General features: G+C 38.2%; 1 protein-coding gene and 1 non-coding gene across 3 annotated transcripts in view; both read right to left on the bottom strand.

Annotated features, from left to right (window-relative positions):
• Positions 1-22,960, bottom strand: part of LOC149651214 (uncharacterized) — a 133,901-nt gene that overhangs the window by 90,030 nt on the left and 20,911 nt on the right. The gene's annotated exons all lie outside the window — the stretch shown is intronic.
• On the bottom strand, positions 12,574-12,646 carry TRNAV-UAC (transfer RNA valine (anticodon UAC)). The gene has a single exon. It is a non-coding gene; the product is annotated as a tRNA-Val (tRNA).

The raw sequence follows: 22,960 nt of genomic DNA on the forward strand, positions 1-22,960 counted from the left end.
GAGAAAGACGTCGCCAAATCGTGGAATTTAAAAACAATTCTTAAAACCAGTCTTTAGGCTTAAGTTCAAAAATACCCTATGGTTTTCGCTACATTTTAGCTATCTTTACATTGTCAATATCCCTCCATAACCATCAGAAATAAATACAAAATTCCCACTCCGAGTTTTGTAGGAGTTTCGGTGGGGTGGAGGTACCCCCCCCCCCCGTTTTCTTTTTGATATCTACGGTACGGGTAGTGCCATCTAGCTGGGGTTCCCGGCCGAGTTCGGCAGTGAAACGGCTGTCTTTGAAAGCTATCTAATTACCAGGGCAAAGAGATGCCTCTAGCGGAACGTTTCCAAACCCCGACCCCTACCACCACTCCCGTCTCCGAGTACCCAAGCTTGTATCTTCCGCTATCAACGATTGTGGACTTTTAAGATTGGCTAGACTTGGCCAGGGGTCACGCCTAAAGATACAAGCTTCTCACTCCGTTGCAGATAGCGCGGTTGAACTGCACACGTCATCACAAATGACTGGCAACACTTATCATCCACCCACTATAGACCACATAATTTGAAAAAAAAAAGGGAGCCCACATATTTCGAGTATAACCAAGAAGTGATATCTAGTTTATAAGGGAGAAGGTATAAGATGCCTAAGTATTCGCGCGCCATAGTCCCAGTCTCCCTTTCAAAATTCAAGGGGGGACGTAAAAGGAGGTCGGGCTATTTCGCAGCCTCTCCTCAGTCGGAAAATACCTAATTTTCGTCATTCGCGTCGCGCTGACGTGAGTTTTCAAGAACCAATGAGATGCTGGTTGTAATTTACAGGCGGGGATTAACTCCGGACCTACGTTAATTTGGACTGGAGATAAAGCTAGAAATGTGGCGTCGAATTTATACCTTCTCCCTAGTAAACTAGATATCACTTCTTGGTATAACTAAAGGTTCCCTTTCAAAATAGTATAAAACCCCCAGCTTGGTATAAAATTGTAATCTCTATAGATCTACTTACAAAATACTATAATATTTACAAGGAAGGGTATGCCATACCCTTTTACGTAAGGTTAAAGAGGGGAGGGGTGTTGGGAGTTGGGGGGGGGCAGGGAAGCCGCGAAAGAACCGCTGACAGCTAGACAATGCACCGTGATCGATGAAGTCAAGCGGAGGAGCCCGCAACCGGGGCGAACTGGCTAGTTTCGCGCCAAAAAGGCTTACAGGCCCAGAGGAAAAACGGAAAGGGACTTTACGCTAAGCCTAATTCGCTAAATCTAATCGGTACTCCATTTCAACACTCCCCCAACCCCAATACACAAACACGTATAGATAGATATCAGGGTTAACGATAATAAACATTTACAAATAGGTCTAGAAACCGCGCTACTTGAATAAAAAAGTTAATATTTTTTTAAATCATAAATATTTTGGGTCCTGGATTGTTGCAACCCCAAGTATTTGGTATCGTTGGAAAGCTGAGAAATAAGACTTTAACATGGTCAAAGGACTTGCCCGTATCTCTTACAGAACCAGAGTTAAAAGGCGTCGTGTAAATAAGCCCATGGAGAGCTGCACGTCTAGGAACAAATTGCTTAATTACTCGGGCTCTGGTTGTCGTAACGCCAAGTATTTAGTATCGTTGGAAGGGAAAGAATTTTTTTCTTCTTCAAAATCCATTAAGTTCCAGGGATAACTTACTCTGATTTTGTTTTATATTAACCCTTTAAAGGGAGACAGGCATTCAGGTATGTACTAGGAAGGGAGAAAGGAGTGAAGTACACGTGGGTGGGTGGAAGCTAGGGACGAGAAATCTAGACGCGATCCATCAGTTGATGAGGCAGCCGCTAGATCGATGAGGGATACGGAGAAAAAAGAAGCTCAAGAGCAAAAGCTCGCCTACGAGAGATGAAAGTTACGGAGATGCTAAAAGACGTCTTTTCTCCGATGACAGGGGTCCTCAGGGTGGCAATACTGACAGGATGATGCCCTGACAGTTAAGGGTCAAAAGCCCGGACAACCAGGGACACCTTACCACCCATCCCACCCATTCCGGGCTACATTATCCCTAAACAGTCCACCCGGGAAAGACTATGTCGCTTATCAAATCGAAATAAAAATATTAGATTATTTTAGATTGTACAATCAAAAGGCGCCTATTCACACTAGAAATCAATTAAATATTACTTATAAAACTAAAAAAAATGTAAAACAACCCTTCCGGTTTCCAATTGGTCCAGTGAAATAGCGTTACTAGTATCATTTTTCAACACCTTGCATTATTTTCCCGAACCTGTGCCAAAATACATCCGCGATTTCCTTCGTCAAATTCAATTCCATCTATTATTCCTGACCTTCTGACATATTCTTATTCAAATATAACTTTAGGAACTGTCCCTCCTGAAGAAGTAACGTTTAAAGAAAGCGTACCGCGGAAGCGAAGAATTCGTTGAAAGAAAATCTACAAGGAATCAAGAAAAAAAAATACAGATCCCGCCCGAAGGATTTAGAACGCGGGAAAAAAACGGCTCGCGCGCGCTCTTTGGGTTAAGTTGGCGGGGGTGGATGAAAAAGAGCGGGAAAAGAAGCGTGTTTAAAAAAACGTATCGGTGAACGGTAGGAATCTTAAGGAGAGAGAGAGAGAGAGAGAGAGAGAGAGAGAGAGAGAGAGAGAGAGGAGGGGATGGGGAGAAGAGAACGCAACCACCCGTCGAGTTTAAGATTGGCAACTCCTTGAACAAACTTAAACAGGGCGCGCGCTTTTTGACAGACTGACGAGCGAGCCTCTCTCTCCGCTATCAGACGCCATCTTTAAATAAAAACAGTTAGCTAACTGAGAGAGAGGGTAAATATGGACGCAATTTGCTTTATTATTACCTAATATTTAAAGGAAGAGTGAAACATATTTTTTATTTTTACTTCCCTCGATCGTAACCCAAACTTATAACCCCCCTTTTTTACATACAATACTATCTAAAACATCTCGCGCCAAAACATAAAAAGCGGCGGGAAAAGAGATCTGACACGAGGAGGAAGCTGGAAGCTGGAGAGAACGGAATTGGCGGGAAAGAAGCGCGAGACGAGAAAGAGAGAGAGATGGAAGGGAAAAAAAGCCAGCTCGGAACTAGAGAGCTTCGGTCGCCATGGTTACGGAGGGCACGAACCACTTGCACGCTTAATGAGTGGTTAGTGGATGTCAATAGCGCGTCACGTGAGACGAGTTCCCGACGACGATGAGAGAAAGGGAATGCGGGCCTCGCGCGCTCCTGTCAAGTGTTGAAGAAAAACGCGGGGGAAAAAAAGCCAGCCAAATGGGACTGCGTCGATGCTGCTGCTGCGCTCCTTGGCGCAAAAAAAAGCTCCCTTTTCTAAAAATCTGGGATTTTTAATCCGAAGGTAAAAAGGACTTCCTTTTTTGATCCCTGCGCCTTCCATTATTGAATTATTGATTTAGATTTGCAAATAAAAGGATGAAGGCTTGGAGGGGGGGGGGTGGACGGACATATTTTTAACTCGAATTCAAATGAAGGCAGATAGTTCCGCTATGGATTGTTTTTTTTCTTTGATTCTTTTAAAGGGTTGAAGTCTACGTGGGAGGGGCCTAATTATGACGTCAATGACGTCCAATTTATTGATTGACAGAGGTATTAAGGCAGTTATTCCATTGGATAAAGGTTGGCGCAAGCAATAAAGACAGACGACCGATAACTAACAACTTGTACCCCCCCCCCCATCCTCCTGGCATCATTTCTTTGCTAGTTAAATATAAAAATTGGGGGTTTTATAAAAAGGTTTGTTTGAAAAAAACCTCACCGATTTGAAATAAATTTTGCGGCATACACAATTAATGGACAACCCCCAACATTGGAGGAGTGTTTAATTAAGAAACTGCAAGGCAATGATTGTTAATTTAATTAAGTTATCATTCGTATTGTAAAACACTCCATTGTATATATCAACAATTATATTATAAAAATATTAAACTCAAAGAGTCTCGTTCGCACATAACTTGTTATGCGAACATTGGAGTGTTTTACGGATGATCCCTTAATGTTAAATAAGAAACTGAAAGACAATGATTGCTAATTTAATAAACAATAGAGAGGTTTCAGTTAGAGGAGGAGCCGAGTCCCGTGACATAATTTACGCTGCCATATTGGTGGGTTTAAACTGCAAGAATGAAGCTGAGACCACGTACCCAATATGGCTACCAGAACAGCGGTAAGACTTGGGAGGGTGTGACGTACTAAATCCCATCTGAAACCTCTCTATTATTGGCATAAAATATTAAACCCAAAAAGAGGAGTCTCGTTCGCACCTAACTTAAAAAAAATATAATATAATATAATTCAAAATAAATCCAAGGTCTAAATAAAAATAACTTTAGAAAAATAGGCCAATTATCCCCATGTTTCGTCCCCCCCAAACCCCAGCCCCGTCACGGCTGCAGCTAGAAAGATCCCTTCTATATAAGGCACGCAATCATTAATAGTTACTAAAAACCACTACGTCCCAAAAAAAAAAAAAAAGTTAAGCTTTGGAGAAAAAGCGCTCTCTGATTTATGGTAGCTGTCAAAAACGGCGAATTTTGGCGTTTGCCCCCTTAATATGCGTAAAACGTCAAATGTTCTACGAGAAAGATAGAGGAGAGATAGAAATATAGCAAAAATCTCGTTGCGATCTCGTCGAGAATACTAATTCGAGATACGGCAATCATAGAGCGACGATTAAAAATGAACGCCAAAAGACTAAGAAAAAAAAGAGCCAGTCTGTCAGAAATTCATCATTTATCAAGGGAACTCGGTAAGAGAGATCCTTCAAAACCTTTTTAAAATATATATTCTCAAATTACATACTCGGCCCCGCGTTGCATGCCTTCTCTCTTTTTTTTTTTTCAAAATGCGCCTTTATAGCAGCAGCAAGCAGCACCACCGATAATTAAAGGAACTAATGATTGAACCAAAGAACCTATAGGCTGCATGCACTCCAGAAGTTTCGTGGGAAAGCCAGAGGGGGGGGGTAGGAAGTATCGACTCGCCCCTCCCCTCCCCCCCTCACCGAACTTAAAACAATCAATCAGTGACCGTCACTGACAGGTATAAGATTGATTTTTTTTTCTCTTGTGTTCTTGTTTTTTTAAAGGAATACTGTAAGATATTACTTAATTTTGATTAAACGATGATAATTGCTATTAAGAAATGTTTTATATATAGGAATTGTTTGCGTTTCAATCCCCGGGGTTGGGAAATTTTTTCATGTCTGAACAGGGCTTATAATAGAGTAATGACACGTATCTGACTTTGGCTACATTAAACTCTACCAGAAATTAACACGGAGTGAAACTACTCTATTTTGATTAAGCGTTGATAATTGCTAGTAAGAAATGTTTTTATATATAGGAATTGTTTTCATTTCAATCCCAGGGGTTGGGAAATTTTTTTCATGTCTGAACAGGGCTTTATAATTGAGCATAAGTTTATAAGATATGTTCCATAAGTATGTCACTACCTCTACTTCGTAATGCTAGAGGTTTAATGAGAGCTAGTCCAAGAACGACGCGAGAATTGACTACACTCGGTTTTGCAGTCCATCCTTCTATTTAGTCTATACTAAGCCTTTGATAGCGCCTCACCAGGCGTCGCTTTACGAGAATCTATGACGTTTCGCCTACGTCACTTCATGACAAGCTCTCATTAACGAGTGACACACTTATGGAACATAGCTTATAAACTTATGAATTGAGTAATGACACGTATCTGCCTTTGGCTACATTAAACTCTACAAGAAGTTAACACGGGGTGCCACTACTCTATTTTGATTAAGCGATGATAATTGGCAGTAAGAAATGTTTTTATATATAGGAATTGTTTGCGTTTCAATCCGCGGGGTTGGGAAATTTTTTTCATGTCTGAACAGGGCTTATAATAGAGTAATGACACGTATCTGCCTTTGGCTACATTAAACTCTACGAGAAGTTAACACGGGGTGCCACTACTCTATTTTGATTAAGCGTTGATAATTGCCAGTAAGAAATGTTTTTATATATAGGGATTGTTTTCGTTTCAATCCCCGGGGTTGGGAAATTTTTTCATGTCTGAACAGGGCTTATAATAGAGTAATGACACGTATTTACCTTTGGCTACATTAAACTCTACGAGAAGTTAACATGGACTGCCACTACTCTACAGACGCTTGTTTAAGGTGCTCAATACATCCGACTTTTTAAACCAAGGTCGAATTTTTCTTCCAAAAAAAAAAAACTGTCGTCTGAACTGAGCTTTAAAACGGACCCCACAGGGGGAGGGGGAGATACTAAATTTGACCAGGGAAAAGGGGGGGGGGGAAAGGGACATCATTGCCGGTCTTTAGGAAATAATGCCAATAGGTTTTAGCTAGGGTTGACGCGTCCGTCCTTCACAGAGCCCAAGGAGAGAGAGAGAGAGGAAAAAGGTCCATCAATCAGTTAAGAAAGAATTTAAATTAGTAGGTTCGCCAAAAAGGGATACCTGCAGCACCGTGCAAAGAGGAATAGCTCGATCACGCCTAAAAACGTAACCTTAAAAAGAAACGAACATCCTGCCAAATAAATTCTTTGTTTTCCCATTTTTAAATATGAAACGCTTATTTTTAAAATCAATTAAATACTTAATAAAGGGAGGGTGAAAAAAAAGGAAAATCAAAATATTTATTTTTTATCGATTCTTCTATATTAATTATACAAGACCCATCTGCGTGGAATTTCACAGGTAATCCTTCTTATAGGGAGTAGGATTACCCTATTAAGCGCCAGACCCTCACTTGGCCAATCCCACACTAGCCTTTCACTCTGTGAAGTTTGACGCCATTTTGGTGGAAAGGGGAAGAGGCATTTTAAGCCACACCTAACTGGCAGTTCCCTATTCCCCATCGCCGGAAATTGGGCTTATCTCTTTCTTTCGTCTGCTACAGTACATATTTTTGGCCTTCGTAGCAGACGACAGACGAATTTCTTCCAGTTACTCCCCTTCACGAATCACGAAAGCGAAAGGGAATAAGGTGGATTTGACATTGCACCTCCGACCAATCGCGTCACTCCCCGCCTTCTTGTTAACAAAATTCACGTGTCGAATGAAATTTGGCGCGAGATTTGATAGAAAAAAATCACGCGCAATGTGGCAATCGTGCATGGCGCGAGATATAGTGCGTGCGGGTCTATTAGAACACTACTACTTTACTAAATAAAGGCAAATCAACCCTTTCAGTGTTAACTAATTAGTATGCTATGGCGCGAAAAACAAAATAAACTAGTGCTCGTCTTTATAGCGTGGGAAGTGTTAAGGGTTAAACTGGCAAACACTCCTTTTTCTCGGCTAAGCCTAATTCCTCTTCTTTTTTTACAAAAGGTGCCTGTATATGGGGGTTACGCGTCGCCTAAAGACACGTTCAGACTACAGTAAAAATACGTTCCCATTGGTCGTCTGGTTAATTTCTCCTCATTTTGCTGTTCAGACACCAGAGCAGACGACTTAAAACGAGTCGCGTTCATGTGGTGATTTTAGTGACCAGAATTTTTAAAATAATAAAATAGCCGAATCTAAAATGACAAAAATACCGCGACAAGAATCCTAAAACCTTTCGTATATCGTAACTATTCTTCATCCAAGGTCTGCTAAAGCGTAGCAAACTCGATGACGCGTCAATTGGGCACGATCGAGTGAGCTATGACTAAAGAAAAGACGATAAGGAGGTGGCGCCATCTCGATACTGCAGCCCGTGCGACGAAATTGAACTATATTCAAACTAAACCCGCAAAGAATCTTATACGTGTAGTTGTTGACACGTGTCTAATGAAGGCGGGAAAGCGACTTCATGCACCGAGATGAACGTTAGATTTTAGTTTACAGTCTGAATGGACCTTTATGAAGGCCGAAACATTCTAGAGTTTCCACCCTGTCTATATCGTTGTAATTGATGTTCAACACTTTAGAAATAGAAAAAGTAATTCGCCCACAATTTTGTGATTGATACTGAACTTAACTCGTTTAACTCGCCTAAATAGTTAAAGAGAAATAAAAAACCGGTTACTAGAAACTAAAGTATACAAGTTTCAAATATTACCTTTAATTGAGTGTGCGCCCTTCTTTTAATAAAACGGGTAACTATAGTTTTGATTTCAAAAGTTTCAAAAAAGAAAAAAAAAAACTAAATAAATTGAATCCGTCATTAATCTATTAAATTATCGTATAATTATAACAAAAATTAATGATTAAATTTAATGACCTTTTTTTTCTACTTCATTCAATTAATTCGTTATTTAAGTCGAATCACGTTAAAAACTTAATTGATGGGTAGCAGGTCACGTGAAAAATGCTTAATATTAATTTCAAAATTAAAAATAGAATAATATTATACCAAATACAGGGTGTTGTTGTTAAAGGAGCGTATTAAGTACAGTGGGAGTGTTTCTATAATTTTTATTCCTTGAAATATCTCTATATTTTGGAGGAAGGGGGGGGGGGGTAGGGGAGGCAGGGTATGACCCCCGGTGCAAAGGTCACCGATGTATAAATCAAGATTGAAAATATTATTTATTATTATTATTTTCGTTATAGCAATATGCAAATCATATTTTTGGTTATTTATTATAGGGAGTGAGAAAGCGTCGGGCCAAACAAACACTATTATTTATAAATACGGAGGAGATGCAGGCGTACGTATCAAAGGGAAAATGAATGATAATATCGAGTTATGACCCGAAAAAGATTTCTTTACCAACAGTAATTTGTTGGTGCACTCGTCGTCGTGGTGGCCGGTGTTGGTGGTGGTAGTATATGTACTGGCGCGGAGGGACGACACCTTTCTAACGGAGACAATTAATCTTCGAGGACATATTGAACCGGGAACCGCGTCACGTTCAATTTTCATATAGTGAATGAATCAAATAGAGAATTTATATAACTCAAATACGGTTAATCTTTCCTCTCACTGACTCGCTTGGTCTATAATATTTTAAATTGCACATACTTTCCTGATGGCAGCAACTAACTAGAAATTAACCAAAACTTAACTAGAAGCGATACAATTAAAGCGTTAAGGACCAAATTTCCCAATATATATTATCAAGAAGTGATATCTAGTTTATTAGGAAGAAGTTTTAAATTCGCCACATTTCTAGCTTTATCTCCAGTCCAAACGTAGGTCCGGAGTTAATCCCCTCCTCCAAATTACAACCAGCATCTCATTTGTTCTTGAAAACTCACGTCAGCGCGACGCGAATGACGAAAATTACAGTCATATTTTCCGACTGAGGAGAGGCGAAATAGCCCGGCCTCATTTTACGTCCCCCCTTGTATTTTGAAAGGGGGGCTGGGACTATGGCCGGCGAATACTTAGGAACCTTATACCTTCTCCCTAATAAACTAGATATCACTTCTTGATATTATCAAAGGTCTTTATAAAGAAAACCTAACCTAACCCTTCTTTTCTTTTTGCCCAGTAATTAAATGCAAGCGCAGGGTGAGCTGGGCTCGCGTTGGCAAAGTACAAATCGACTTCGGGGAGGGTCCATTGGTTAGAACAGAAATGGATGAAGGTTCACAACCGGAGTCTGAGAAGAATTTGGTGGAACATCCCGACGGAATAGAACCTACACTCCGGATATAAGGCAGCTCAGAGAGGGAGGGGGTGCCCTAAAAAATTGCAGGTGTCGAAGGGATGAAGCCGATTTTTTAGCTATCAAATGATCCGTTCTTGGCTTGCCTTGACTTCAGATGGAGAAGGAACTTGGAAGAGGAAAGTATAGAGAAGATGGAGGGAGGGAGAGAGAGAGAGCTTAAGGGGGTTGAGGCTGGCGCAAGAGTGCCATTTGCAAGCTGCGGAAATCCACGGGGGCGCTTGGCTATAAACGAGCTAACATTTGCTTAATCGCTGAGCTACCAATTTGGCCCTTGCCCGCCACCACTGCCGCCATCAAGCTAGTACAGCGCGCCGAGATACCAACGAATAGCTCGCCTATTAATACCCTTTACACGTATGAACAAAACTAGATTAACGCCAGAAGTTATTATACACTTGCAAAAGGAAGGGAAATTAAATATAATTGTTTCTTACTTAATTTTAAGGGATCACCCCTAAAACAATCGCAACTTTTGTTAATTGTGACAAAATTAATAGCGCGCGCGCGCTAAAGGGGGCTAGAGAAATAATTGCCCCTCTCCAGTTTCTTATAAATTTAACTGCGCATGCGCTTCAGTAATTTGTGACTCGATCATTTCTTCGAATTTGGAACTAAATGATATATACTGAATCGAACAGAATACTATAACAGGGTTGCCACATATTTTTCATTTCAAAATTCTCTGACTTTTCCAGGTACTGTGGCAACTCTGTATAAAGCTTTTCAGTATCCGTTGTAGCTATCGCAGTTGAATTGTGCAGACGTCACAAATGACTGGCAAGGCCCACTTTCTATTCTTCAATAGATAGTTTAGACACATGGATGATTCATAAAATTTACACCAGGAGGCCGGGCTATATGAAGGACAGAAACCCATCTGCTTTTGTCCGCCAGGTAGCCTGGCCTTTTGGTGCTAATGCTACGAATCCTCAATGTGTTTAAACAATCTTTACGGAATTACCAACTATTCGTTCCGAATAAACGCGTATCTTCGAGTTAATTGACTTCTGGCTATTCCGTTATCCAACAGCTATTGCTACACAGACGCGCAACACTTTCTCGCTGGCTCGTTTTCGTTTTGTTCGCTACACGAAGTGGTGGTAGTGGGCTGGGAGGGGGCACGGGGGTATATCCCCTCGACTCTAGTATAGTAGCATTTCTAGCGGCGCGCGATTACAATAAGCAAATGATCTTTTGCCGAAAACCCAACCATCTTTAGCTCTCGCTCTCTCTCTCTCTCTCTCGTTGGCAAGCACTGCTTTTAAGGCATTAAGCAATAAAGGCCCATTTCTTCGGGATCAAGCTTGAACACTTTTTAACATCAGCTTTAGATATTAACTTTAGGGAAGCGGGGGAAAAAAAAATCTTGAAAAAAATAAAAGTTAAGAATATACAGGGCGTTCTTCCAAAAAGAGAGGGTAGGCATAATTATAGGACGGTGAGATGGTTTTATGGGAAATCTAACGCGAGTTATGATTAGAATGTTTTACGTACGACCCCTTAGTTAAATTATATAAAAACGTCTTGGTTTGGACCAAGGCCGAAAAAACAAACGATATGTGTGAGGTTTATCAATTGACTGAAGTTTCAGATATTGAAATTTTTTCTAGTTATTTTTATACACTCAATCCTTAATCATTATTTAATTCAATCAACTGATTTTACTGTTAATCGACCTAGTCCCTCTAAATTAATTTAAAAAATTACATATCTACGCTTTTTCAAGAACAATTACATTTTCCGAAAACATTTTATCGTGAAATTAATTTATCATGTTGAGGATACAGTATTGAATATTTGAAATGTTCTACTGGATGTCTGAAAAAAGCAAGCGAACTTTGGCATAACTCGAATGGAAAATGTAAATATTTGATCGTGGATGCCAAACAAGGGTGTTGCGCGAATTTATACATTTAATTTCGTATATCGAAATGCTACATTTCTATTGTCGCCTCTTAGATGGTAAAGTTGCACTGGAACTTCCTTTTCCGTACTTAAGTATTTCTTGGTCATAACTCAGTCTATGGTAATATTGGCTGAGTGTGTTGCGACGGCTCAGATGACTCATACACTGAAACCACTGGTGATTATAAAATGCCATATATTGGGAAAATAGAGGAAGGGAGGGGTGTCGGAGTTAAATGTGACCTTCTTGGCATAACAAGTAATGAATGATGTGTTTAACCATATTATTTCAGCGGGAAATGAATATAACAAGTCTGAGAAGTATTTCTGTTTATGTGATCTTTACCCTTTACCACACAGGATAAACTTTGTTGCTTTGTCTTAAGTAGACGACATTCACTCTAAACGACAGTCTTATCAACAACTTAAAACAGATTTAAACTTCTTTTGGTGCAAACCTGAAAATTTGTCAAGCCAGCAACAATTAAAACCATGTCGGTCAAGATGCTCACAAGTTAGTGAGCATCAACACGAAATCCCTTCAAAATAATTAATTTCATGATAAAATGTTTTCGGAAAATGTAATTGTTCTTGAAAAAGCGTAGATATGTAATTTTTTAAATTCATTTAGAGGGACTAGGTCGATTAACAGTAAAATCAGTTAATTGAATTAAATAATCATTAAGGATTGAGTGTATAAAAATAACTAGAAAAAATTTCAATATCTGAAACTTCAGTCAATTGATAAACCTCACACATATCGTTTGTTTTTTCGGCCTTGGTCCAAACCAAGACGTTTTTATATAATATCTGTCGCTTCAGTCTTAATGTAATTAAATTTTGATTAATTATGTTTTCTTTACCGCTTATTATTATGTCCAATTACGATGGTCAAAACATGTATCTAGCAGGGCCCGAACGTTGCACCTTCCGCGTGTTAGGCGGACGAGATAACCACTACACTACACATACCTGGTAATACTGAGATTCCTAAGAGATCTAGCTTATTATTATGTCCAATCACGATGGGCAAAACATGTATCTACCTGGGCTCGAACCCGGGACCTTCCGCGTGTAAAGCGGACGTGATAACCACTACACCATAGATACTTGGTTATTTTGAGTTTTCGAAGAGCTCTAGCATTATTATTATGTCCAATCACGATGGTCGAAACAAGTACTTCTGTAATTAACTAAAATTAACATACTTAGACTTAATTGTTTCTGATTAGACTAGCCGATCGCACACCCTGAATACTTAATTGTTAAATTAAGAGTATTCCGAAAAGTAACTTCGCTCTAGTTTTTCAGTTAGAGGTGGTTAAATATCACGAAAAACTCCATGTTAATCTCCATAGGAAAATTGGTAAAAGCATGTGAATTTTGCTTTAACGTTACAAAAGAGTATGAAGTCATATCTACAAGGGCCTAACGGCCCTGTAGAATTCACTTAAATTTAAGGGGTCATCCGTAAAACGTTACGTTACATTTTCGACTCAAAATTGATTTCCCCATAAAACCGTCCAACTGTACTTGGCTCCTGTAATTACCAGCCTTTTTCGCGACACCTTATGAAGACAAGTTGGGAAACCAAAATTAACCTCTCCGAGTCGAGACGCAATTAAGTGGTTTTTCTTAAATAATTAAATAAATATAATTGATTGTAATTATTTTAATCGTCAGTAATTTACCTTAATTATAGTTGAATCGTTCTAAGAAACTCTATTCCTAAAATCACTTTAAACATGGCTATTGTTGACGTTTGAATTCAAGCGTATGCCTCTTTAACAATTTTTGGAATTTTAGGGTATAAAAGGCGATTGGCGGAAGCCCTGCCATTGGGAGGCTAGACGCTTCTCGTAACCCTAGCCGATCGCCGCGTACTTCTTAATCAGATTTGCCAACTGCGAACGCAGTGACAGACACACACACAGACTTTCCAGTGTAATACCTCTCCTAGTGACGTCATCGTCACTCTGAGAGGTAAAAACTCACGGGTATCTGTTGAGATCGCATTCGCTAATAAATAATCGCAATTCGTGGAAGCAATACGCGTCGAATCGGCGACAAAATTTTAGGAAGCGCCCCTCGTTAATTCGCGGCGCTCGTGAAGTAATGGAGAGTTTAAGAAAACACACCTAGACAAAGATAGGGGGGTCATACCTTAAAGCTTAATTTCTTAAAGTATCTATTTGGTTTCGAAAAAGGTATCTACGCCCTTTCTCGGTGCGGACAGGAAATGGAGTCGAGACACGCGAAATACAACGAGGATATGTCACGAAGAAATATAAACAACCAATTTTGCCACCCATTTTGTACAGTTTTCAGATACAAGGCTTAACTCGTAATTTATTAAAATATAATCCTATAGCTGGCTGGCGTTGTTCGTTTTGACCGCTGCTCTAAGCAAATTGCGTGCAAAATTAGAAATTAAGCGCCTTGGAAATTATTTAGTAAAATATACTATAGTGGCACTAACCTTTAAATTAAAAGCATGGTGTTGAATTTAAAGGAACAGTTTCACAATGAAAAAAAAAAAAAAACCCTCACGAATTTCCCGGAATATTAATAAAAATTCGAAATTTCCCGGAATATTAATAAAAATTCAGAATTTCCCTGAATACTAATAAAAATTCGAAACTTCCCTGAATATTAATAAAAATTCGAAACTTCCCTGAATATTAATAAAAATTCGAAACTTCCCTGAATATTAATAAAAATTCGAAACTTCCCTGAATATTAATAAAAATTCGAAACTTCCCTGAATATTAATAAAAATTCGAAACTTCCCTGAATATTAATAAAAATTCGAAATCTCCCTGATTATTAATAAAAATTCGAAATCTCCCTGATTATTAATAAAAATTCGAAATTTCAAATTTCCCTAATTTTTTGTCATCTATTTCCATGAGTTTTCCAGGTTTGTATGAACCCCTGAATATTTAGGCTTTGATTTTTCCAACCACAATCTTTCAAAATGGCGTCCTGAAAAGTAAGAAAAATGTATGTAATGTGCCTTTGCCTCTAGTTAACTAAATAGTTTTTGGATAAAATAACTCTAAAATAATGTATAAAGATGAACTAGGATTTTATCGTCAATATTGGCGCCCTTATTATCTTTCGAATTTATACTCCTATCCCCACGATCTCTCTCTCCTCCCCCTCGCTGTTAAATTTGTATTAAAGCCGGAGCAAAGTGTCGCGTGGGGATAGTTAGTTGTGTTTATAAGTTGCCAAAAGTGTCGTTTATAACGCCTTATTAGCCCTCCCCCCTCTTAAAACTTATCAAAGTCGTCCGTCTAGGGTTTCGAAACATACTTTGATATTGAAGTGATATAACGCGAATATATTACCACGTCTCCCTGAATATTCAACAAATTCATTTGGAAACGATAATCGTCGAGATTTTTTTCAAAATGTATAGAAAATATTAAAATAAGATTCAATATTCTTGAGGGAAATGCTGATATTCTGTAGAATATTTGAGAAGCTGATTGCTAACGTTAAGCTAAAAAAACCGAACACAGTTTAAGCGTAAAAAAGTAGTGCTTTGTGATATTAACTTATTTAAATAGAGTATAAAAGCCTTTTCAGAGGGTACAATTTTTGACTCAACTAAGAATGGGTCAAAAATTTGAGTAAGCAAGAATTGCCCAGCAGTAATCCAATTATAATTTGTTGATATAATATTTGACTAAACTAGAAGGGTCAAAAATTTGAGTCAGTAAAAATTCAATTGAACAGTAATCCATATATAATTAGTTGATTCAACTTGTCTATACAGCTTCTGTACTCATGACCCAACAAGTTTACTCATCTAAATTAATCCAAAATATTGTATCTCCTGAAAAGGCCTTAAATCAACGGAATATAACTCAGGGTTTTAATTAAGCACGGAATAAACATTACGTTTATTAGAAAAAGTAAACAGGCGCAAACTAGGCCTATAATATGATTTAAAATAAACAACGTAGCTCGTTGTTGTTATTATAATGTTTGACAAGAAGATATAAATTGTAATAATGTTTGGCGTTAATAATCTTTTAAAAAATATCTAATGGGTGTAATAGGCGGGAAATTTCTTGGCTTTAGCATACCGATGCCAGCCAAAGTTATTTAAATTTTATAGTTCGCGGTTCTTTCGACCACCGACACAAGATGAAAAGAAAAAAAAGGAAAGAACTAACAAATCGATAAATAAGGGAAGGGAAGCGCCAAAATGACGTTACACAATGTTTACAAAGTTTATACGTACACGAGTAACGCTTACAGCTCCATCCGCCTTCTTTAGTTTAAACCGAGGTGTCGGGTATAGCTACTAGAAAACCAGTGAATACGGACAGGGCCGGATATAAGCGTAGGACACTGGACATTGTCCAATAAAATTTTAAAATGTCCCATACATTTTTTAAAACCTACGGGCGTCACTGGACATTTTTTCAAAGTTTTGATAGCCTGACCAAGAAGAAGCGATATCTAGTTTACTAGGGAGAAGGTATAAATTCGCCACGTTTCCAGCTTTATCTCCAGTCCAAACGTATAGTAGGTCCGGAGTTAATCCCCGCCTCTAAATTACATCCAGCATCTCATTGGTTCTTGAAAACTCACGTCAACGCGACGCGAATGACGAAAATTACGTATTTTCCGACTGGGGAGAGGCGAAATGGCCCGGCCTCCCTTTACGTCCCCCCTTATATTTTGAAAGGGGGACTAGGACTATGGCGCGCGAATACATTGGCATCTTATACCTTCTCCCTAGTAAACTAGATATCGCTTCTTGGCCTGACTATTAAGATGCAACAATATTTTTGCATACTGTAGTGGACAATGTCCTATAAATTTTCCAGTCAAAAGGGGCGTCACTGGTCACGTGTCCTAAAAATATATATATATTTTTTGTTATTTCCGGTCCTGGGTACGGAATCTTAAAGAGTACCGCGCAGATAGCCAAGTGTTTTTTACTTATTTTAAATTTAGTGGCCCACCCCTCGGATCGGAAAAATCGCCATGATCTTCAATAAAGATATATATATCAAGAATTTATTCAAACCTCTCATGAAAAAATTAATAAATACGGTGGGATGGTAGGTTCTATGGGAAATCATCAACAGACGTATATCAAGGATATAAAACTAATTTAAATATTATTAATTATAACTCTAGAATTAATATTCAAGTGTTATTTGAATAAATTCCTCAAAAAAAAAATAGCAAACTCGGCGCTACACCATATAGAGATGAGAATTTCGGATCCGATCCGGTGTTAGGGATTTTTGGGTGCAAAATAAAATATGTGTTTTTCAAATCGGGAAAATTTCTCTTTATTTGGCGAGTTGGGAGGTTGCTTTTGCTCGCAGACGATTTACGAACTTTTTGGTGCCGACGCCATTTTTACAGCGCGAGCGTGATCTGACAACGTCAGCGAGCGCCCCCTATCGCCCTTTGCCAGTACGAGCGATTAAAGAACGCCCCTTGCAAGCCAATCACGTTCTTTTCCAGAAACAGGCCGAAAAATCGACGTCATAAAAGACAGCGGTCGAAAAATTTTAAAACTTTTTTTGAGAGTATTTTCTTTTAAGCAAGTTTGGCTCAAAAATCTTTTCAAAGGGGTCAAATTTTCGACCATCAAAGGAAAGGAAAGGACCACACGCTCAAATTTAACATTCGAAAAAGTCTACAGAGGTTCTTGGGTCGCCCCCCCCCTTCCTGGGGGGATGACATTTCTTAACATCTGCCTGAGAAATTTATAGAAAAAAAAGTAAAAAAAAAAAAAAAAGCAGAACGCCCGAAAATCCTTGACGATTTTCGGCGTCTCAAATTAATTAATCATTTTACGAGAGTTGTTTATGATTAACCTCAAATATTGCGAAACATTCTTATTAAAGGGATGGTGAAACGTTATTTCTATTCCATTTTAAGTAAATCTCAATTTTCATCACAAAAGATCGTCCCCACGGTTGGAGGGAAGACCGTAACATCTGACCATTGGTCAGTTCGTACTAACATAAGTTTAACACTACCGATACTTTGTAATGCTAGAGACTTACAGCTCGAGCTAGTTCGAGAACGACAAACGAGAATTGAAGTACTACATTCGGTTTCGCAGTCCATCTTCCTATTTAGTCTGTACTAAGCCTTTGACAGCGCCTCACCAGGCGTCGCTTTACCCTGAAACTATGACATACGTTGTCACTTCATGACAAGCTCCAGTTTGTAACCAGTGACAAACTTATGGTGAACATATCTTATAAACTTACGGTACTAATCGACTAAATTTCGAGAAAAAAACCCCCCAATAATGAACTTTAACCTGCAGATAATTAGCAATACATTAAATGTCGATTAAATCAATATAACTAATTAAATTAAAATAAGCTCTGCGTGTGGTTGAGACGGACCGCGGAAGAGTTCCAAGCGATTTAATTAGGGGTGTGCGAATACCACTTTTTGGGTATCGAACCGGTTATCGAATACCCAAAAATTTTCCTTATCAAATACCGAATCGAATAGTTTATTCCGAATCGAATACCGAATAGTTGGGCCTTGGTAATTTTTTTTTCCTTCCCGATTAATCGCAAATAGTTAAGCCTAGTAACCGCGAATATTTAACCCTAATATTCGCGAATACTAGGCCAACTATTCGCGGTTAATCCGGTAGTAACCCTAATATTCGCCAATAGTCAATACAAAGCAAGGAGAAGAACAGTTAGAAGCTCCTAAATTTCAAAATACCTTTCCTCATTGGTGGCCAAGTATTTCTTAAAATTTTCCTATGCACTTGCTGGTAGTTTTTGATGGGAGACAAAAAAATTGGGATGATATGATTTAAAATAAGGTGGTCTCTCTAGTGTCAAGGACCTAAATTTATGGTAGTCAAACTTTAACCGAATAGTCAGTTCGGTATTCGATATTCGTATCGAATAGTGAAAATGGGCTTATCGAATACCGAATCGAATTATTCGGTTCGGTATTCGATCGAATTATTCGATTGAAACGGTTAACCGCACACCTCTAGATTTAATAAATACGTTTTAATCTTTTTGGCTTTTGAAATAATTAAATGAATAGTTTTAGAATCTGGTCAATCTTGTATTAACAGTTAGATTTGATTATGAATTTGAAATAAAAATAAATATTTTAAATTAACAAAGGCACGAGGATTTCAACGCTAAGAAATCGTCCTAACCCCCCCCCCCCCCTTTCCCGGGTAAGATAAATGAAAGAATTTGGCGCGTGAATTTGTATGCAGTTTGTGTATCTTAAAAAAAGGGCGGGAAATGAAGTAAAAAAAAAAAAAAAAAACACGTGGGGAAGTGAAACAATTTTCGAAGGACACGCTATACGCCATCATTAAATTCCGGTATTAATACAATTTCGAGATGACAGTGAACCCTATATTAAATTATATCTATTCGAACATTAATAATTACTGCCAGGACACACTGTCTAACAATACACTCACCGCGACAAAAAAGTAAGAATTAAGTTTTGTGTAAGAAATAAAGATTTTTTTGTTTCTATACAATAATTAGTTTCTTTTTTTTTCTCCTTCTTCTAAATTGATTTCAATATTAATTGATTCGGGGGTAGGGCTTAATTAGTAATTAATATTTAACTAACAATAGAAAATAATCAAGATTTATCTATAAATTTTGTATTAACTATATTTTTCTTTGGATCAAAGGGTTTTTTTATTGAAGACCGCTTTAATAAAACTGGTCTGAAATAATTGATCTATTTTATTGTTAAATTATAATGTATTTAAATTAAGTTAATTTGAATTTTACCTATAAATACGGGAGTCTATTTAATAATTTTAAATAATTATACTTTTTTCAATAACGAGGAAATTTCTGCTACAAATTAAAAATAGTTTTAAGTTCTCCAACCATGTTGGTTTTTTTATGACTTATGCCCAAGTCCAAATCAAATCAAATAAAATAAGATAACTTTGGAGGCTCATAACTCTGTTTCTGTAAGAGATAGGGGCAAGTTCTTTGAGTATGTTATAGCCCAATTTCTCCCTTTTAAACGGTACTAAAAATTTGGGGTTACAACAAACAGGAGCCAAGTAATTAAGCAAAATGTTCGTTAACTCTCCCTCCATAGGATTAACATGGAGTTATTTACTGACAACTTTGAAGGCTCATATCTCTGGTTCTATTAGAGATACGGGCAAGTTCTTAGAGTATGATGTGGCCCTATTTCTCCCCTTTCAAACGATACCAAATATTTGACCCTAGAAGAAAATCTAACCGCTAACATCTCCTTAAAACAATTTACGTATAAGCGAATGACGTCACATATAGGTGGGTTAAGAAAAAAGGCGACAATATCTCGGGAAGGTGGGGGGGGGGGGTAAAGAGCTGGTTATCCTTTGGTGACCGTTCCGATCCGTTAATGGGGTCAACGGGAAGCGATCTATCTTAACCAATGACAAAAATAATACAAAGAAACGAACCAATCAGGCGCGACCATCTTAAAAAAATTCACCAACTATAAAGATCCAATCATTTATATATCCATCGCGGATAATCTCCTTCTTAAGATTCCAACCCCCCCCCCCTAACTGCCCCTTGAGGGTGAATCCGCTCAAAAGTAGTGGAGCAAATCGTTTATAGTTGAAAAATCATTCATTTAGAAAAACCGAAATAATAGTATCATATCGAAACGATAAAGAAAACATTTTATCAAGCGTTCGATACATTCTCCCCCCCCCTCTCTCCCTCTCTCTGGAGATTTTAAAACATCCGGCCAATCATTCCCTATTAAAGATTTTCATGTCTTGACATTTAGCGCTACATCTCGAATTCAGAGACATCTCATACTCATCGATGAATAAATCCAATACCAACACGAATATATAGAGTGTTTTCAAAAAAGGGTGCATGCTAACGAGGGGTCCGATATTTACACGAAATCCCGTACGCTTCTCGAAAAATCTTTGAAGAAATCACGAAATTACGAAATCAAAGATGAAATTCCGAAATCTTTGGCGAAATCGCGAAATTAACGAAGAAATCTTTGGCGAAATCGCGAAATTAACGAAGAAATCTTTGGCGAAATCGCGAAATTAACGAAGAAATCTTTGGCGTAATCGCGAAATTAACGAAGAAATCTTTGGCGTAATCGCGAAATTAACGAAGAAATCTTTGGCGTAATCGCGAAATTAACGAAGAAATCTTTGGCGAAATCGCGAAATTAACGAAGAAATCTTTGGCGAAATCGCGAAATTAACGAAGAAATCTTTGGCGAAATCGCGAAATTAACGAAGAAATCTTTGGCGAAATCGCGAAATTAACGAAGAAATCTTTGGCGAAATCGCGAAATTAACGAAGAAATCTTTGGCGTAATCGCGAAATTAACGAAGAAATCTTTGGCGTAATCGCGAAATTAACGAAGAAATCTTTGGCGTAATCGCGAAATTAACGAAGAAATCGCGAAATTTTGGGAACGTCGGACTCCTTGCTCTTGAATAATTTAGATACAATATTCATGGGGGAATGGTGAATATTATTCAGTGGGTTGCGTCGCGCCATTCGCCAAGTACAATGACTTTGAAAATGAGCCGGCTTGACGCGTATTTAAGGATTACAACAACGTATATACGTGCTGGAAAAAATGATTATAAATGATGCGAAACTCGATAGGAAAACGATAGACGTCGAGTCCGCGTTATTGATTACGATTTATAAGGATTTGTTTGTCTCGCGCACTTACTTATACTTCCCCTTTAGATTATTTTCCGGCATGACGTAAGAAGACCGTCTTTTCATCATTAAAATTAAAAAGAATTCAACTTTTGCGTCGCGTGATTGGTTAAAAAAACTAGGGAGCCAACAAGTTAACGCCTTATCCGTGTTGTTGGTGAGAAAAAAATAAAAAACCAAAACGCTAATAAAAATCGCACGAAAGCGGGAATACAAATTATAGAGTAATGACACTATAATGCTATTTTCCAATGGAACTTAATACAGTCAAAGGCAGATGACTGCCATATACATATTATTCACGTGCATGCCTAAATCGCGCGCGCCATCACCAAATAAATAAATTCAAATTGGAGTTGCTAATAGAGTTTAAAGGCGGGAATAACGCATTCCAAACCCAAATTAAATCGTCTCTTCTCCGCCTTACCTTACAGAAAACCCTTAGATATAACAAAATAAATAAATTTAACTTGATATTAAGAATAGACAGGGAAAATATTTCAACCAAGGCCCATGTTCAGACTGCCTTCAACGACTAAACGTAAAAGATTCGCGGGTATAATTTGAAAATAATTAAATTTTGTCACGGGCTGCAGCGTCAAGATGGCACCACCTCCTTAGCGCCTTATTTTTATCCATAGCTCACTCGATCGTGCACAATTTTAACTCCGAATGGAGCTTTTAGATATAAAACAAAATGAAACTTGATAGTGGGAATAGAGAGATTGAGACAAATTTCACTACATTAAAGTTAGTATCAAATAGTGCTAGCTACCATATTTAGAGAGCAGCCAGAATTTTAGACCAGGTGGTATGGTACCGGCCGGGGTTAAAAAGAAAAGAAAAACACATACCCCTAAAACCTTTTGGCGCACTCAAATTTACGATTTCATCATAATTTTAAAGGCAGGCAGGCGCGCCACGCATGCACTCACTCGGCTTTATTCCGCAAGATTATTTATTACATTGTAATTTTCTTAGGTCTACACTATTACGTACGAGAGAGATATAAAGAGAAGTCGACGATGGCCGGCCCGGTCGGGTCAGCCTGCTGCAGTCTTCTCCATGCTGGGTTTAGTATCTATCGCCCCCTTATATTCATTCCTATAGAGTTTCCTGTATGATCCGAACTAAATTCAGGGACTGGATCATACGTATAATAATATATACCGAATGCCAAAAAAGTATAACATTTAAGGGGTTTCGACTCGGAAACGAAACGTCGTAAGTCACTTAATTTTTCATTTATACAGCGAGACGCTTCCTCGTAAGTCTGCCATGATTGAATTAAAGGGGTCTGTCAAACTGAGGGGACAGTTTTCACCGTGACAAAGACTAATCAGAAAAGTTCAATAATATTCAATCTAAGAACACTACTGAACCATGGTATCTAACAATTTAAGCTAATGACTATGTTTCCATTGTTTTAGAAGCCAATCAATGTTTGGGAGCATATATGCGTTTGGTTCATTGCAATATGTATAGACCTTTATAGTTTTCCGAAAATTTTTGTCAACGTGAAATTATTCGTATTTTAAAGAAATACATAGTTTACAAGCAAGGAGGATTCATACCTTTTGCACCAGGAGACCAGGCAACTTAGAGCGTAAAATAGCAGACGATTTTACGCTCCAAGTCGCTTGGTCTCCCTGTGTTAATGGTAGGAATCCTCCATGCCTGTAAACAATGTATACAATTTTTCCTTTGATAATTT

This window comes from Phalangium opilio, unplaced genomic scaffold (assembly GCF_054372755.1).
Source record: "Phalangium opilio isolate 3A_F unplaced genomic scaffold, DU_Popi_V2 ptg000082l_1, whole genome shotgun sequence".
Lineage (NCBI taxonomy): Eukaryota > Metazoa > Arthropoda > Arachnida > Opiliones > Phalangiidae > Phalangium > Phalangium opilio.